Source organism: Colobus angolensis, unplaced genomic scaffold, assembly GCF_000951035.1.
Source record: "Colobus angolensis palliatus isolate OR3802 unplaced genomic scaffold, Cang.pa_1.0 Scaffold24, whole genome shotgun sequence".
NCBI lineage: Eukaryota > Metazoa > Chordata > Mammalia > Primates > Cercopithecidae > Colobus > Colobus angolensis.
Genome location: NW_012115599.1, coordinates 6,637,641 through 6,647,551, shown reverse-complemented (window position 1 = coordinate 6,647,551; position 9,911 = coordinate 6,637,641). Strand labels below are relative to the sequence as shown.

General features: G+C 37.0%; 1 long non-coding RNA gene across 1 annotated transcript; it reads left to right on the top strand.

The window, feature by feature from the left end:
- The first annotated feature begins 316 nt into the window (after window positions 1–316).
- LOC105514126 lies at window positions 317–7,720 on the top strand. Its single transcript, XR_001002135.1, has 2 exons — window positions 317–663; window positions 7,513–7,720. It is a non-coding gene; the product is annotated as an uncharacterized LOC105514126 (long non-coding RNA).
- Window positions 7,721–9,911: the final 2,191 nt, after the last annotated feature.

The following is a 9,911-nucleotide window of genomic DNA, read 5'->3' as shown; positions in this document are numbered from 1 at the left end:
GTATCCATTATGTGTCAGATACTATGCTAGGCACTGGGGGAGAAAGTGGTGAATAAAACAGAAAAAATTAAAAAAAATTCTAGGGAGGGGAGACAGAAAAACATACTAAAAACATAGAGCCCGTTGGACATAAAACAGGGGAGGGAGCTAGGAGTGCTGAGGAAGCAGAGCAATTGGAAATGTTGACACTATTTCTATCTTTCTTGAGAAAGAGCAAGTTTTATGGACTTAACCTGTTTTATGCATCCAGAGTGTTATTAGTTGCTGAAATAAATCTGGGGTAATTACTCAAATCATTTTATGTTTTCTGTGGCAGAGGTAAGGAACCCAGTGAAAAAGACAGAGAGAAGTATGGACAAAAAACAGATCCTAAACCTGTTTTGTTTTGTTTTATTTTTGGTAGTAGTTGTTTATTTTTGAAAACATTCAAACCACCCGTATTGGTGGCTGTTATTATGAGATAAATAAACTGAGAAACAACAAGACAATTTGGTCTCTACAATTTGTTTAGTTTTGACTAAATATTTGCCTTGGAAGAAGTATGTGTACAATATTCATTTTAAAAGATACAACAGTCACCTCGTTACTTGGAGTTTTACTTGAGGCTTGAATGAGACTGAAACCACCTGGACACCACTAGAAGATACATCAAGGAACAGAAAGGTAGGTCCATTCCGTCCTTGACACTTCATTTTAATTCAGTGACTTTGCGTTGAGGCTTTGCCACCTCCCCAGGAGACTGGAGATTTTCTATTGCCTAACACTGGAAAATAGGTTTATGAGATATATTAGAAAATGTTGATGATGTCTTATAAGCTTGCCCGTTTGAGTCATTTGCTCTGTTCTGTTGTACCATCCCTGTCCAGTGCCTTTGGCTATTTCTCAGGAGCTGTGGCCCATCTCACCTTCCACCTTTAGCTGCTGTAGATTTCATTTATTGAAAAATATGTTAGTGCCCCCTAATGAGGTAATAGATTAAGGTAGCCTTCATGCATTGCTGCCAAAATCTTTCGGTGTAAGGTTGATGGGAGATTTTATGATGGGTGGTGATATGGTTTCACTGCATCCCTGCCCAAATCTCATCTTGAATTGTAGTTCCCATAATCCCTGCACAGGAGGGATTAGGTGGAGATAATTGAATCACGGGAGCAGTTTCCCCCATCCTGCTCTCAGTGAGTTAGTTCTCATGAAATCTGACAGTTTTATAAGGGGCTTCCCCCTTCTCTGGGCACTCATTCTCCTGCCGCCCTATGAAGAAGTGCCTTCTGCCATGATTATAAGTTTCCTGAGGCCTCCCCAGCCATGTGGAACTGTGAGTCAATTAAACCTCTTTTCTTTATAAATTACCCAGTCTTAGGAATTCCTTCATAGCAATGTGAGAATGGACTAATACAGGTGACTAATACAGCACCCAGGAAGCTACCCACTGATTAACCCAATATTATGTGCTTTGGATATTATGCAATAGCAAGGACACGGCACCACTAATGGAGTCTTATTGACTATAAATTTGAATCAATCTAATCAAGTCTCTAGATCTAACTAGTGTGCAAGAAATACAGGAAATAGAGAAACAAGTTAAACCATACTATGAGGTAGTGATTAACTAAATCCATTCCTCATAATAAAAATAACAGAGTACTCAAGTTAAAAGTGGAGGAGGGAGGCACTTATAGAATAAAAGAAAGTTAAGAGAAATAATAATCAAATGCAATCATGTCATATGATACACAGAGTTCAGCCAAACTGGACATTTTAGTCAATGAAGTGGCCACGAATCTGTATGTCCAAGCAACATTTCTCATCATAGTTTCTCTCCAGAAGACAAGTCATATCTAGTTCTATTTAGGATTCTGCTTCCTCTCCTTTTATGATCTCTTAGCTAAAATCCTGACTGTCATTGGGTGATGACTTAATCTTTGTTATTAAAACACCTCTTGTGACTAATAAAATAAGCATGGGCAATAGCATACTTCAACGCTTCATCTTGGAGAAAATGCTGTAGAACTGGCTTGGTAATACGGTTTCCAAGGAAATTCAAAAATGGCTCATAGTATTTTCAAAACTTGGCAATCAAATAAGGGCTTTGAAGGTTTTAACACACGCATCCACACCCACACTGTAACTCATTTCAGCCCCCACATCCAGAGACTCAGCTTTTGGTTGGCATCTGAAACTTGACTTATCACCAAACTGCATGCCCAAGAGGGTACATGTTAGAGATTGGTATTAAATAATTAGCCATCAGACCTTGAGTAGTGCCATTTTGTCTTTCTGCATATGGATTTGATCACTCCCTACTCAAACCTAAGAAACTTGAAATAGTAGTGATATTTCATACAAATTATACTCGGAGCATAGCTGCATCCCGCCCACAATTTCTAAGTTGCCCGAGACAGAAATGTATCAGCAAAGAGTCTAATGCATAGCTTAAAATGATTGATTCAAGACTAAATCAGCAACGCTAATTTCTTGCAATGCTAGTTACATATGGTTGCATTAATATTCCCTTCTCAGAAATCCAGCTGAGAATCATTATTTAATGAAAGGCTTACAAATTGCATCCTATTTAACATCTTTCATTGCAGATTCTTTTGTAGAAATGCAGAAAACATGCAAGTGACCATGTAAATTCTGTTGCATTTGCAATGTGCTGGGTAATTTTCTTGACGTATACATAAAATATATATGTATATATGTGTATAATGCATTTACATGCATATATTTTATATGTATACCTATATACAATATGATGCCTATACATTACATATTACACAATTACATATAATATATAATAGTTTATACAGAATATATTATATATATGTCAAGAGATCATTCCGATTGGTGATTTCTAAATTAACGAATTTAAAGGGTAGATTAAAAGATTACAATTTGAGTTTTCTTTTTTTTTTTTTTTTTTTTGAGACGGAATCTTGCTCTGTTGCTCGGGCTGGAGCGCAGTGGCCGGATCTCAGCTCACTGCAAGCTCCGCCTCCCGGGTTTATGCCATTCTCCTGCCTCAGCCTCCCGAGTAGCTGGGACTACAGGCGCCCGCCACCTCGCCCGGGTAGTTTTTTTATATTTTTTAGTAGAGATGGGGTTTCACCGTGTTAGCCAGGATGGTCTCGGTCTCCTGACCTCGTGATCCACCCGTCTCGGCCTCCCAAAGTGCTGGGATTACAGGCTTGAGCCACCGCGCCCGGCTAGAATTTGAGTTTTCATTATCTAACTACCCTAGGTTTGAACACTAGCTACATCATTCATTAAATGTATGTCTTTAACCAATTTTAATCTCTAATCTTTAGTTTCCTCCTCTTTAAAATAATAATAATATCTACTTCCCAGAGTGTTGCTATAAAGATGAAATGAAAACAAATCAAGTAAAGTATCTCACACAGGACAACAGCTCAATAAACATTAGCTCTGTTTCTAATGTAAAAGCAACAAAAAGAAGATTTATAGCTTGTTACAGAATAAATTGCAGTGTTTATGAATTTGTAGTTATTGAAGAGTTCAGCCTAAGTAGGGAGATGAACCAAAGACCTGTGGATAGTCTGTAGACAGACTGGAAAGGAAAAAAGTTTATAAAGGCATTCATGTTTAAGCAATAAACATGTTAGAGTTTTTCTTTAAGGCCAAGATAAACTACCTGATTTCAATTATATGTATATATATAGTCATATATGGTTTTTATATAAAGTAATATATATTATTTTTGCTACTTTGATAATAATGTTAACTAAATAGCAAGTTTTCAGGTAGAACATTATTATTTAATAACTTCATATTTCTTACACTTGAAAAATTAACAGGACACATGGTGGGAAACAACACACACCAGGGTGGAGGGTGAGGGGAGGGAGAGTATCATAAAGCATAGCTAATGGATGCTGGGCTTAATACTTAGGTGATGGGTTGATCTGTGCAGCAAACCACCATAGCACACGTTTGTCTATATAACAAACCTGCACATCCAGCACATAAACCCCTTAAAAGTTGGAAAGTATATATATTTGATTAAATATATGTTAAATATATATTTGATTTCATTATTTCAGGAAGGTATATATAAACATATATATGTCAAACATCTATAATGTGTATATATATGTTTATAAACATATATATGTCAAACACATATATAATGAACTTGGCTTTTCTCTCACCAAAAAACAGACACAAAAAATTTTGCATTTTGCACAAGCAGAATCATGAACTTAACTATTTGGGGGTAAATATTTTTCAAAGTAGTCACTGAAATGGATAGTGGAAGACCAATAAACCCTCTAGAAAGAATGTGAGGAGACAAAGGCCCCACATACTCCATCAAGAAAGTAATCATCAATTTCTCTGTAAAGTTTCTAAAGGGAACCATCACCAGAGAAATTTCATAGAGTAGAATCCTTATTAATACAAAAGTTGTGGCTATCTTGACACTTGGCCACTTCATTAATTATTGTGATTCAATTAAAGCAGTTTTTTAACGATAAGAGGAGAGTTGACTGATTTTTTTCAATGAATTAATTTTTGTTTGGCTTAAATATTCTTATATTATTTTTTAAATTATTTAACAACATCAATAACAGTCACAGCTTTATTTGCTTTATAGAATGTTTCCCCATGGGTTATATTCTTAACTACCACAGTGGCATTTGAGCTACATGTTGTAGACTTAATTTGTAAAAAATTGAGGCTGAGAGATCACACGACTCCTCCAGATTTTCACAGTGCATAAATAGCAACTCCAGAGATGTCCCCACACAAGCATCTCCCTTCTGCAGAACTGTCTGGGTGTTTGTGGCATGCACTCTTCACAAGTTAGGTATTTTAAAATCAGAAGTGAGTCAATGACATACTTTCTTTCTTTAAAAAGGAAAAAAATAGTGGTTTATAATATTTTAAATTAGGAGTAATTAAAATGTCCCACAGAAAGCCTGGTGCTGACTCTAACTTCCACTTAGTGAAACCGAAATAATCTAACTCCAGAGGAAGCTTCAAGCAATTGAAAGAAGTCATGAGTCTCCCATTTAAACCAGGAGCTCAGTGTCTATCTCTGCTGTCAGAAATTTGAAGAACATTCACATTTTCCATTTGCTTTATCAATAGCTACCTCAATGTTTCTAAACTATCCATCACAATAGTGCCTAAGTAATTAGACAGAGGTGCTCTGGCACTGTATTATTTAAACATCATTTCCATGCAGCACAGTGAGCCCTACCATGTGTCATTATTTTGATGGGCTTCTCACCACTTAAATGACAAAAGAGAAAAATTACAATTTCCTCTAAATTCATTTGTAGATACTTGCACAAATAATGTTTGGCTATGGTCATCATAGTGAACACTGGCTGTATATCAACTAAATCCTTGGAGATAATTTCAGCTCAATTGATGGTCCTAGTTAATTTCCCATAGGCAATTGTGAGAACTCTCTTCTTCCAAGTGTGTTTGTTTGTTTGTTTGTTTGTTTTTTAGTGTTGGAAATCCATTGCAAATTCACTTATTTTATTGGTTCTTTTTTTTATTGCATTATCTATGGTCTACATTAAAAGAAAAAAAAAATCCTAGGTGGTCTTAAACCATTGTAATTAGGTTTGGAGACTGGCTCTTTGCATAGTCATCAGATAAGAAAAAAATGTGTGAAATTTGGGAGATGTTTAATCTAGGGCAGCGGTTGGAAAATTACAAATAAGTACCACCAAATTGCTTTATAAATAATGTTATAGTGGATCATAGCCCTGTTCATTCATTTACATATCACCTACATTCACTTTCACCCTTTGATGGCAGCGTCAAGTAGTTGTGACAGAGGCTACGTAGGGCAAAAAAAAACTTGAAAAACTCAAAAGATTTTCTAACTGGCCCTTTAAGAAAAGGTTTACAGACCCTTGAGCTAGAGGGAACTTTGGTTCCTGGCAGTAGTTTAAAATATATATATATTAACAAGCTTGTTTTAGCTGGTCTTCTTTTAGCTAGGAATGCAACATTTCATCTCATCCCAGGACTTGTAATTGATGATGACAGTGATGTCCATGAGGCACTGAAAAGCCTTGAAGCACCTTCTGAATCAGCAAAGATTAAATCTCATTCACTATGGGTCTCTGTTGTCCAGATTCATAGCCTTAAAATTGAAAGGGACCTTCAGCATCATCTTTCACAAAAAAAAGTGGAAATCTTTTCCACTATATGCCTTACATGTGGGCTTTCAGTTTCTAATTATAGACCCCGTGGAAGCAGGTGAGCAACTTCTCATAATATCCATACTAATTTGTGGCAGCTCTCACTCTTTTACTATTGATTGGATTGTTTTTTCCCCCACACTGACTTAATATTTCTTTCCTTGCCACTCATTTGCCCTATTATAACATTTTGACTGTTAGTAAATTATAAATGATATATCAGAATACCTGTACTTCTTTGTTGTTGTTGTCAGAGTCTCATTCTGTCGCCCAGGCTGGAGAGCAGTGGTGTGATTTCGGCTCACTGCAACCTCCACCTCCCGGATTCAAGTGATTCTCCCACCTCAGCCTCCCGAGTAGCCGGGGTTACAGGCACGTGCCACCATGTCTGGCCTAATTTTTGTATTTTTAGTAGAGACCAGATTTCACCATGTTGGCCAGGCTGGTTGCAAACTTCTGGACTCCAGTGACGTGCCTTCCTCGGCCTCCCAAAATGCTAGGAGGACTGAGCCACCACACCTGGCCTGTACTTTTTATTAACAAGAATATTAATTAAGCAGAGCATTCCATCCTTCCACTCTGCTTTATAGTAGATAATGTTGTTCTTGAGTAACAGATGCAGGTTTTGGAATCAGAGAGACTTGTGTTCAACTTCCAATTTCCCCACTAAAAAATGGTTTGGCCATAGAAAATTGCTTTAACTTCTCTGAACATTGATTTCTTCATTTGCTAAACAGAGAAAAAAGCCTGAGAATCTGAAAGAAGGTACGTAGGATCCAACATGGTGCCTGACATTAAGAAGCTATTAGTAGTAGTAGGAAGTAGCAGGCGTTTTAAATGTACCATGTGCAAATGTGCAAGTGCCAGAGCATTCCAAACCCTAAATATAAAGCAGAGGCAGCATTCGGAGCATTTTAGGAACTAAAGATTATCCTAAATTTAAGACTTTATTTGAAAAGACTAACATTACCTCATATATGTCATAAACATTCCAGGGCAAGAATTAATCTATCTTGTTCTCTGTATGCCACGGTGCAAAACTGGGAGCTTGGTGCTTACTTTTAGCTCATGAAGATCCCCAAGGAGTAAGCGGTGTAAATATTAGACATTCTAAATGTACACAAAGGGATATTTCAAGAAGCACACTCACCTTTTCAATTCAGATAAAAATAAATTATGCAAATAAAGAAAATGGTTAACCCATCAAGGGCCAGATTATGAGAGTATCTGTTTCTCTTATTTGGAATTACTGTGTTTTATGAAATCCAGCCATGTCTGTAGTGTCTGATTTTAATATGGCAGTTCTCTCCTATTCTTGGTTCTTCTGTTTCAGGCAACATATTGAATCTCTTGGGAGAAACTCATCCTGTATCTGCTCGATTGAAAACATGAGGGTGCACATTCCAAGCTGCATATGCTCAGCTCTGAGTTTCCAAGGAAACAAGGGAATGCTCATCTATCTACAAAACTGAACTGATGAATCACTTTCAGCTTGTTACAAATGTTGATTCTGAATCAAACTCCAGTGTGCAGTCTAAAAATTGTCACCGTCTTGTCATTTCTGCCAAGCAAACCCCTGATGCTATGAGGCTGGCAGTTGGGCAGGGATTCCCTGAGTTGTGCACTCTAATTTTTTCCTCTGCGCTGTTAGTGAAATACTGCATTGAGAACCAGCTCCACATTGCACCTATGTGAGAAGGCCTTGGTTTCTATCAGTAAAGTCAGACAGGGCTATGTGCATTTGGGATGCCCTGGTCAACCATATGGGAGGAAGCACAATGGTCCTCCCAGCTCTCACAGTGGCCACCAGCTCTCAGGCTCACAAACTAGGCAAAGTGAAGAGCAGCAGGGCGACCTACTTCCCAACTTTCATAGGCACTCAAATCCTAGTGGGTGATGGTATTTCTGAAGGTCTTGAATATAGGACTTCCTGACCATTCTTTAGCATTTACTGATCAAAGTATTTCAGAAGTGTTATGTTGTTTGGCAATCACAACAAGTGTCGAGATAGATACTATGATTATCTTCATTCTCTAGAAACAGAGGCACAGAGAGGTTAAGTAATTTCCCAAAGGTCACACAGTTTGTAAGTGATAAAACTGATTTGAAGCCAAACTGTGTCACCCCAAACTCATATTTTTAACACTTTAGTCCATCTTCTAAAAAGCTGACTATTCTGTTTTTCTCTGTTTCAAATTAGTATGCCCATTCACTTGTTCATTCATTCATTCATCCAGCAAACATGTGCCAGGCATCTATGCCAGACTCTGTGGATATAGTATAATAGCAAACAAGAGAGATAAAATTTCTCAGGGAGCTTACATTTTGCAGAGGAGACTAAATAAATAAACAAGCACAAACAGTGTAGAGATTGTAATATAATCCATCCCAACAAAGGAAATCAACACTAGTATGAGAAAATTAAATTATAAAAGACCCCAGCATTTTCAAGGTACTGAAGGAGATGAGATGAAGCAGAGGTAGAGTGGGGCTGGATTATGCTGGACCACAGCGAACAGATTGGATTCTATTTTAAGTGAGGTGATAAATTCTTAAGGGTTTTAGTCATTTTTGAGGTAGAACTGTCTTTTGTTCCTACTGTAAAGAAACTACATAGGTAGGCATAAAATACACCTGTATGCCAGAGATAGAAAAATTTATATAATTCCCAGCTCCAATTCTATTTCTCTGGGATAATTTTAATTGTGTTTATGAAACATATCTCAATGTTCTTGAAAGACTGAAAACAACTCTTTTTATTATTTATTGACTTACTGATTTGTGGTTAAAGAAAAAGTAGACTGAAGTAAAAAAAAAAGTGCAGGAGTATAATCGCACAAGAAGTGAGAGGGAGACTTGTTGAATGGGCAACAGCCTAAAGTGAGTATCACGAGTGAGCTCAGTATGACCCTGCAGCTCCCCCATCACACTTGCACACACCTCAAGGAATCCATTTCCATCTCTATGGAAAATCCCTGGGCTCCATGGGACAGAGTCTTGTTTTGTTTTACATCTGTGTGTCCATGCCTGGCCAGTATCTTATTTAGTGCAGGTTTTCCATAATATTTGTGGAGAGAAGGAAGAATGAAAGGAAGAAGAGAGGGAGGGTAAAAAGAAAGCGGAAGGAAAGAAGAAAGGTAAAAAGGAAGTAGCCCTTTTGCTTTTGCTTCTCCTTGGCTGTTTTGTTATTCTTAGTACTCCCCAACCCATCTTCCTGGGATAAGAAGAAAAAAAAAAGACATCTAAAATGACACTTCCAAAAGATTAATATTTTCATTTCAACATTTCTGAAAGTATTTCAATGAAATTGCTTTCAAATGGTTTATTTTATATTAGATCATTGAGAGATAGATTAATGTCATAAACGTAGGTACTGGCAAGCAATATTTTTGTCTCCTATGTGCACATATTGTATATTTCATATCCTCTGATAACTTGAAGTCACTAATTTAAGTCAAATTAGGGAAAGGGCAGTATAGTAATTGCTATATTTTCGGCTCTTTCTTGATAACAAATGCAGCTTCTTTTTTCCCTCCACCCATATATAAGAGTGTTCTTTTTCCTTGGCTAAGATATAATAGCATTGCTCTACATGAACCAAAATATTTTTACTGGCTATGTTATTACTGAGAAATGCATTGGGAAAATGTAAAAATATTTCACCTTTATGTTGAAGAAAATAAACACAGTGGATTAGATAAAATTTGCACAGCTTTTGACATGTGCCATATG